Source organism: Colossoma macropomum, unplaced genomic scaffold (genome assembly GCF_904425465.1).
Source record: "Colossoma macropomum unplaced genomic scaffold, Colossoma_macropomum, whole genome shotgun sequence".
NCBI lineage: Eukaryota > Metazoa > Chordata > Actinopteri > Characiformes > Serrasalmidae > Colossoma > Colossoma macropomum.
The window spans coordinates 32,927,290-32,936,572 of NW_023494793.1; positions in this window are offsets into that span (position 1 = coordinate 32,927,290).

Genomic DNA, 9,283 nt, shown 5'->3' on the forward strand with positions numbered 1-9,283 from the left:
AATTTCTACTCAAAATGGCCATTTAGTACAAGTTACAATTTGTTTTTGTCAGAGAAAAAAAAGTAAAAAAGCATACATTTAACAGACAACTACACAGAAGCCTCTATAATATAACTTTTTTTAGTATTTAAGGAGTCAGTTGCAGGGATATTTTTCCACACTTCCAAGTTCAGCCTTCAGGTTTGAGGTTTTTTGCTTCTCATGATCCAAATGAATCAATTTTATTACCAATTTAGACTCATCAGTCCACAAAACAAAGTTGGTAACAATTTGTGTTTATCTCATTGGGACTTAACTGAGGTATATGTCTTTCATGTGAAAATGACTAATAATTGTATTATTTGTTAAGATTTTATTATGCAAATTATTGAGCATGGATTAATGTCATTAATTTTAATTTACACTTTATGAGTTAATAAATGACAAATTGTCTTTTTGCTTCTAATAAGTGGTCACTTCAACTAATTTAGATTATGGAACACATATTGTGATTTATTTTATATATATTAAATATGTTTATAAAGATTTAAAGAGTTGTGCATTACTATAATTAATAAAGTAAATATTAGTTTCATAACACAGGCTATAATGAATATATCTTAATACATAGTGAATAAACCATTTAGAAGTGTCTAATTTGGGCTTGATTGAACAAAGAACAAATTAAAATAATTTGTTAAATTAAACTGTTCCTGGATTTCCATAACTAGGTAAAAAAAACAAGAACCTTTAGCTCAAGACAAAATCTTCTAGCAATGTATATGCAGGTGGTTCTCAAAGGCCATGACCACTTTGGTGTGCCTCGAGGTCTACTCAGGTGATATTATTTGTGTTGGTGTTGCAAGCACATGAGGCAATTTCTCATCTACGCAAGCGTGTCGAGGGCTGAGGTCATCGCAATCCAGCAAAGAACACAGAGAACATAGGGCAGTTATTGTAAAGCTTTAATCCAGCCATCTACCATGATGGCTCTTCTATCAGGGTTGACTGCTGTGTCCATAATTCTTTCAATGTAAGGAGGTCAGCATAAATGAACAGTGATCCTATTCAAGTGTATGACTTGGGTGTGCGAAGCTCTTTGAAATTCTGTGTAATCAGGGCACAAATTTCAGAGGAAGATCAAAAGCGTTCACACAGTTCCTGGCCACTTTTTAGCAGGATGTCCAGGCCAGGCCTTCAAGCATCCAACTGCACTTTAAAAATATATAGTAAAGATTCCTAAATGGTTCTTAGTGTAGACATTTGGATACAAGGAAAATGTTTAATTAGTACAGACTAAGGCCACCCAAAGTGTGGCCCCTGGGCCAAAATTTGACCCGTAAGAATGTTTGATTTTGCCCAGCAGAAAGTTATTCTCCCTAACATTCCCTCCTCAATGAGAGAACAAACATATTTTATACTACATATACCTTATTAAATTCTCATTTTCCTTTTAAAATTATGTATTTGAAGACTTTTAGTAACAAAACATAGTACAATGTTATAAAATACATTTTAAAAACATTATTTTAAACCCAGATACCTTTTTTTTTACTGTTTTGCCTTTTTGGCCCCCAAGCCCACCACAAATGTACTTCGGCCCCTAAGACACATTCTGGGAACTCAGATATGGAAACATTTTATGGAGGTTCTTAAGTTTGAAAACATTTCTTCACACTTGTGAAGAAAATGTGTCATTGACACAATGTGTCATTCATTAAAATAGCTATTTCAAGACAAAAATGATTACTTAAAGAATTATCCGTTGAAGCCAAAAGGAGGTCTTCTATGTCACTCCTTTAAAGACCCCTTTTTGGCACCTTTATATTTGTCTGCTAGATTATAGAGGTTGCTGGGAGAGAGGGATCCATGTCCTCAGAGCTGCACACCAGGTTACCCTTGGAGCCCAAACAAAGTCTTGAAGGAGTCACTGGGGACGCCCTTACTGAGACGAAGGGAATTCTCAAAGCAACTTGGCAACTGCAGACACTGCAGACCTGGATGTGGTTCCTCCAAACAGTATGGACACTAAATTCCTATATTTCTACTGCTTTACATTTTCCATCAGGTTTGAGCTTAAACATGTGCACAAAGGCAATCAGGGCCACCCTAAGCATCTTATAGGCCTGATCTGTTTTCCTTAGTAGTGAGTGGCTCTCATAAAATTGTGAAGGTGCTTGAACAACACCCCCCAGTGGACAAAAACATAACTACATCGTTTTAGTCCACTCTGATGTATTGTGAACTGTTATCACTAGACCTATGAAGCATTTGCAAAGTTGGTGTTTATGATATATTTATTAGCATTTGCTATTCTGATCAGCATAGTTAATTGGATGCCTGATAACATGAGCTCACCAACATGGTAGCTGGAATAAAATTACAAACTGATAATTGAACATGTGATTTTGGAGCTTAAGATGATTATTTTTGCCACTAGGAAGTCTGAATCTGTTTCCCACATTGCAATCCTAGGTCAGAAGTGTTCTATCTTAGTCTTGGTTTGTCCTTTAGGGGGCGCTCTGCACCCACTGACGTCCAGCGAGTGCTCGATTCACAGTAACCCATTAGAGGTACAGCAAGTGACGCAGATAAGCCACACTTCTCCACAGCCAAAGACCAGTGCAGGACCTATGCCATTCAGAATGACCAACAGCCTCAGTTAGTCTCTTTGAGAATCAGAAAAAATGGCACCTGCCCTACTGATAGTATAGTGGTGTCTGGGTATTGAGTACTACCTATAGGGCCTGTATGAGTCAATAAGTGTGATGACGAGACAGAGAGAGAGAGAAAGTCAGCTTCATATTCAAAAGACTGGGCAAAGGGCATCTAAATCAGAGGTCTTGAAATCCAGACCTTGAATCAAGTTTCTGGTCCTTTATTTTGCATTAACTGGCAGTTAACTGAACTGTTGTTGCAACTGGTTGGCCTTCTAGTGTCATACAGTACCCTGTAAAAGTCAAAGACAAGCCCTTTTTGTATTTAATTCCTGTCAAAAGGGTTGATAAGTACAAGTTATTTATTTTTCATGTATGTATATAGTACTTTTTTCAGTATTCAGTGCATCCACCTTTTGCCTTTATTACAGTTTCCTATGTTTTAAGGAGACTTGCAAAGAAATCTGCAGGGACATTTGTCTAGTTCAGTCTCCAACGTTGGTTGCAATTTCTGCTTCTCACAATCCAAGTAATCCCAAACACATTCAATATGGTTGAGATCTGGGTGGCCAATCCATTGTTTTGTGAACACCAGCAGCTTATTTGTTTGATCAGCAAGTTTTCTTCCTTTTTTGTTTGCTTCTTGACATCTATGCCTTGTTTCAGATACACAGCGCTGTGTTTTCTTGTCAAGTGGAATCATGAACAGAAACACCTGTGGATTATTTCAGATCTGAAGCAAGAGTGGAGCTTAATTTTCTTCTATTTCTGAAAGATGAAAGCTTTAAGTGCTGTTTATCTGTTTGTGAACATTTTGTTGGTCTACCAGGACTTGCACAGTTGTTAGGAGTCCCATTTCTTCTATGTCTTATGTAAGTGGATTGTCTTGTATCTAATCTCAGAAGTATCTCTTAAAAATTATTGCAATTTGAATGGAAATTAAATAAATGAAGAGTGGTCCCTGACTTATGCACAGTACTGTACCCTCCAGGTCCAGAGATTGGATTTAAGGTCTAGATTCGAAGCTCAATTGGACAATGAATTAAGTCTACCTTACAGGTAGTAAGTTAGCTAAAGAATGTAAGCTTCTTTGCCTTAAATTGCTCCTCTCCTTACCACAGCTGGTAGTTATTGGGTGGAGGGCATCTTTACACCAAAGCCCTGGGTCATATTACACCCTCTTATTATCAGATCAAACATACGTTTCCTCCGTGTCATATCCGCCACTGGTGGTACATATGCACACATACACACACATGAACACACTGACACACACACATACATCCTAACCCATGCCCTACTGATGACCATGCGTCTTGAGAAGGAGAATGTTTTTCATTCCTCCTCTATGCCATGAATGCTGGCTTTGTCCGCCTGCGCCATCTTAGACCCCCTTCTCTCCCTCCATCTTCCTCTCCACTACCTCGCCCTGCGTTCTCTGATCTCTCCCTCGTCCAGACTTTGTATTTGTATGACTTTTACACTCGTAGAAAGAATCATGAAACTTTAAATTACTGACAAATTCTATAATCTGACATTGCATTCACATTAAATCTCTGCAGGTGAACGTGTAGGCCTAGTCACATCAGTAGATGCACTAATTACTCTACAATAAAGCTACATCTGCTCTGCAGCTGTTACAGTATAACGATATAATGGAATGTATATTCAGGAGACAATTGCAAATTAATTGCGTATTGACAACTCGGAGGCTTTAGTGGCTTTTCTGGATTCTTAAGGCATGTTCAGCATTTAGCAAGGCTGTTGGAGTCTTGTTTAGAAATTGGGTCACTTTCTCATGGCAGTTCACAGGGCTTACTCTCTCCCCCTTAAATGTGTGCCAAAGGGCTGCTAAGAATGCAGGGTCCTTGTGAACTGTTTGCTTTGTTTTGTCTAAGTAATCATTATGTGTTTGTGTGTGTGTGAGAGAGAGAGAGAGAGAGAGAGAGAGCTCCAAAGTCTCTCTATCTAGAGTAATTACTATAGCTTTATTTGCACACCTTAGGATCATTAAGGTCTTTGGATGTTTGTGGTGGTATTTTGCGTATTTTCTCAAAAAGCAGAATTGGAAATGTCCTGATTTATATTTAGAATTAGAGCCCTTTTGTCAAAGTCTATTCACCCCCAAGCCATTTAGTTGTCTAGTGAGTGTTATAAGAGCAAGAATAAGGAAATCTATGTTTTGCTGTTAGAGAGGTGGGTGGATAAACATGTTGTTTATTACAGTCTAATCAACTTCAAGAGAAAGTAGTTTCAGGCACTCAGCGCTGTTTCCTCTCTCCACAGACTGTAACATCAACAAAGTGAGCACATGTGATTAAACATTACCATACAGCTTGTTATACTGTATTATGATAGTATTTTCAACAGCATATATGTATTTTTGTATCAAGTATGCAGTCATATCCGAATGTTTGAACACTCCAAGTCAAATTACATGTTTTGTTGATTTTCTAAGTGAAAGTAAATTAACACATTCCTTACAGGGCACAGTTTCTAGTTATTTGCAAAGTTTAAGATAATGGGAAAAAAGAAAAGATGAAAAGTTAAATGTGCTATAACTTTTGCACAGGACACATTTCATGTTTTTTTTAAAGAGTAATTGTGCATTAATGTGTGCAGAAGTGTGTTCTCTGTAGGGGACGTGTTTACTTATTTTCACTTAGAAACTCAAAGAACGGGGTGCACAAACTTTTGCATACCAATGTAGCTCTTAAACTCCAAGGATCTGTGGGTCCAAAGCTCCATAGCTCACTCTTATAAATATTATAAAACACTAATAACCTAATTTTTTGCTCTGCTGTCAAGGTAGCTACTAAATAATACATTTTGGGATCTGAATATACAAAGAAGCATCAAAAGATCCTGTTGATTCAATTACCAATAAAGGTTTTCAGTAGAAACCATATATGTTTCCACTGAATCTACAATATGTGGGAGTTCTTTAAAAGGTTCTTCACCTTCATACATCTCATTTCTAAAAAAACTTCTTTAAAGAACCTTCCATTGGATTTTCAAACAGTGGGTCATGACCCACTCATGGGTCACAGTATGGCGAGGAGTGGGTCGCGAGAAAGCTGAATCAAAGCATATTTTTCATTTTTATGTGATGGTATGCTATTGTGTTTGTTGAATTAAAGAACTATATATTTTAAGTAAAAGTAGACTGATAGCTTAAGGGCTTAAAGACTTTTGTCAATTTTATGTCTTGTTCCACTTCATAAAATATTTGGTGGGTCTCAAACGCCACCTGTATATGTGGATCCTGGAATGATGAAGTTTGGGAACCCCTGATTTAGGGAACCAAAAGTGGCTCTTCTATGGCACTGTTCCTTTTTGTCACCTTTATTTCTAAGCATGAAAAAAGAGTGGAAGCCTATAGATCAGTCTTATGTGCCACAATTCTTGGAACTCTTTAAATGTAATTGCCTTCTTTGTCTAGTTTCCATGGTCAGGTCTTCATGAATGTACCTTTCTAGAAAAGGTATTAAAATTATACCAATGCACTGGGCATGGTCATGCCTTTTATTAGCAGAGCTTGTGGTCAGTGGGTTGGTGCTGATCTGAGCTCTCTTGCCAACCTGTAAATTTCACCATCGTCCAGTCTGAGCAACCCAGCCACCCTACACACCCCTGGAGCCTCGCCGTGTTCCTGCCACCCCTCCTCTCCTGCCTCCATCCTCTACCTTTCCTCACCCGCCCTCCACCTACACCCGCGGCTCCGCTCCCCCACTGCCCAGCGCACTCACACATTCCTCAGGCCTTCACACAGAGCCGCATTGTGTGTGTAGGACAGAGTACACAGTTAGAACTCACTTCACACACACACACAGTAACACACACATTCAGGTACATCAGTGCAGACACACCACACACACACATTTAGGTATATCAGTGCAGACATACACTACACACACACACTAAGACAAGCGCGCACACATTTACATCTATCAGTGCAGATACTTTATCCATTTATAAAGACACACAGATCGGTCAATGATTTTGCACACACCACAGACACCCAAGTGTATACACACACACATACACACACACACTGCTTGTTCACTTGCTCATCTGCATACACAGGATGTCTCATACGGAGGCCGGAATTCCAATAGTCTTGTTCCTGGATGTTTTTTCCTCTCTTTTCATCCCTGGCTCTCCCTTGCTCCCTTTATTTTGATCTCCTGTTCCCTCAGGCACCAAAGTTCTTTTTTCCCACAGTATGACAACTGATATGTCTGATGTTTTATTGTGATTGGATGAAGAGAAGGAACTGTTGGAAGAACAGGACTATTTTGCATGCATTTGTTATATTGATGTGAAATGCTCTACAAATGTCAGCTAGAAGTTTAAGTCATACAAATGCCTTGAGGTCATAAGTAGTGCATTCACATTGCTACTCTTAAAGATACACCCATAAACCTTAAAAGCATGGGTGCCCCATCTTTCTGTCTTTGGAGGCCAAAGAACAGTGGTCGTGGTGGACTGAGGGCCAAAAAAGACAAACAGATAGGAAAATACAGAGTGTCATAAGCTACATAAAGTATAAAATATGTCTGAGTGAGAGGGTCGGGGTAAGGTACCTGTCGAGTGTCCCAACTTTGGCCTGCAGGACACACTTTGGGCAGCCTTGTCTAAAAGAGTCCTTATGTGGGTCCACACTTTAGTTCTTCACTCTCATAACTACATAACTTACATAGTAGCTTCACAGTTCATCCTTAACAAGGGGTTCTTCAAGGGTTCCTTAGTAAAGACAAAGGTTATATATAGAACCGTGACAACTCAAAGAACTATTTGAATGATTCTTTGCATGGTTAAATGGTCCATTATGAAAAACCTGTTGTGCATGGTTCTTTAAAGAACATTTAAAAATGGCTCTATATAGCACTAAGAAGCTCTGGTATTGCTGTCACAGAAACCTTTTTTATGTACTGTAATCACAGAATAGTAACCCTAGGGTTCAAATGGTTAATAGAGTTTACTGAGATTTGGAACAATGTGATGTATAGAAAGTGCAGAGTCTGCCTTGATATTTGTTTTCAGGGCTGTAACAGTTGTTAACTACAGCTGGTGCCAAAGGAGTAAACATTCTTTCTGTGGAAGCCATTTGGGTTCTATAATCGTATTTTTGCTCGAACAGAAAGCATCCTGATCTACCTGAGGGTCTGCTGACTTGTTTTTATGATTTGTTTTTGCCTAGTTTATGTGCAGATTTCTTGTGGAACCACTCTCATTCTTACGCTATTTATTTCTGGGACTGTGCAAGCCTCTTATTTAGGCACTGACAAGAACAGTAAAGAAGCAGCATTCACATGACCCAGTGGCCTAATGGATAAGGCATCAGCCTCCAGAGCTGGGGATTGTCCCACCTGGGTTGCTGCTATGTTGAAAATGTGATTTGTCTTCAGCAGTCAACAGTTTCCAGTGAAAGTTGGCAGAGATACTGATGTTCTGCCTGCAGACAGCAAGATTAAGACTTGATGCTCCACTTGGATGGCACAGAACAAAGTAAAACTGTCTGAAAGGGTCCTAAAAAAGCAGCCCTATTCAAAACGGCCCTGGAACAGGAGGGTTCCCTAAATCCAAAAGAGGAATCCTTTTGTTGTACATGATCTTAGTTCTTGATTTCATGCCTTATTCAAATGTGCAAAGAATGTTGAAGCTAGAAATCACCATTAAACACCATTTTTTTGGAATTCTTTAAATGTAACCACCCATCTGACCATATTGTCATGGTTCTTCAGACATTAAAGAAGCAGCGGAATGAAAAGAAATCAGAGGTTGAAATGAAGTTTTTCAGGCCATAACAGATTATGACAAGGAGCAAGGTATTCTTATTTCCAATATTTGAACAACCCAGACAATGAAATACACACCTGAAATCATGGCAATTCAGCTACACAATTAGTTCGTTTTTACCCTTCTGATCACTTTTAATAAGACATTAATCAACTGTACCAAATTTAAGCAAATTCCCAGAGCATCCTAAAGTCTTCCTATAGGAAAAGAAGGCCAAGCTCTCAGATTACAACTGCCCCACTGCTCCATCTTTTGCTTCATCATCATTGGTCCTGAGATTATGTACTCGATAACTATTGCCACGCTCTATAACTAGCTAACTACTACTGCTATAACTAGGCCTTACTTCTTCATCAAGTAACTGTTGCTGCAGATCTGTGGTCTAGCAAGACAGATTCTGTTTCTGTACAGACATAAGCCATCATGTCAGAGACAGTGTGAGTAAAAAAAAAATCTTTAGCTCTGGTGTCCAAATATCTGCAGGGCTAATAAAATAGGAGTTAAAAAAGAAAGATATGGGGTTACATAGACACCCATTACTTTTTAGGTCAATTATCCTCATTGGATACAAATTAATTATCCTGGTAGTTTCAGTCCAAAAGTAAAGAAGCAAACTTTGGACACTAAAGATGTCTTGGCCAACTGACTATGTGTGGTAGCAGGGGGAAATTGTGTAAATTGGATTTTTCGTTCAACCATTTATTTAATATCCATTTTGGCATACAGAATGCAGTGAGCAAGCTGGTAAAGACTCAGAGAAAAAGTGAATGTGCTCCTCAGAGCAGGAGCGGATGGAGGCATGGAAGGAGGGAGGGCGGGATGTCTCAGGGTGAAATTCTTCTGGG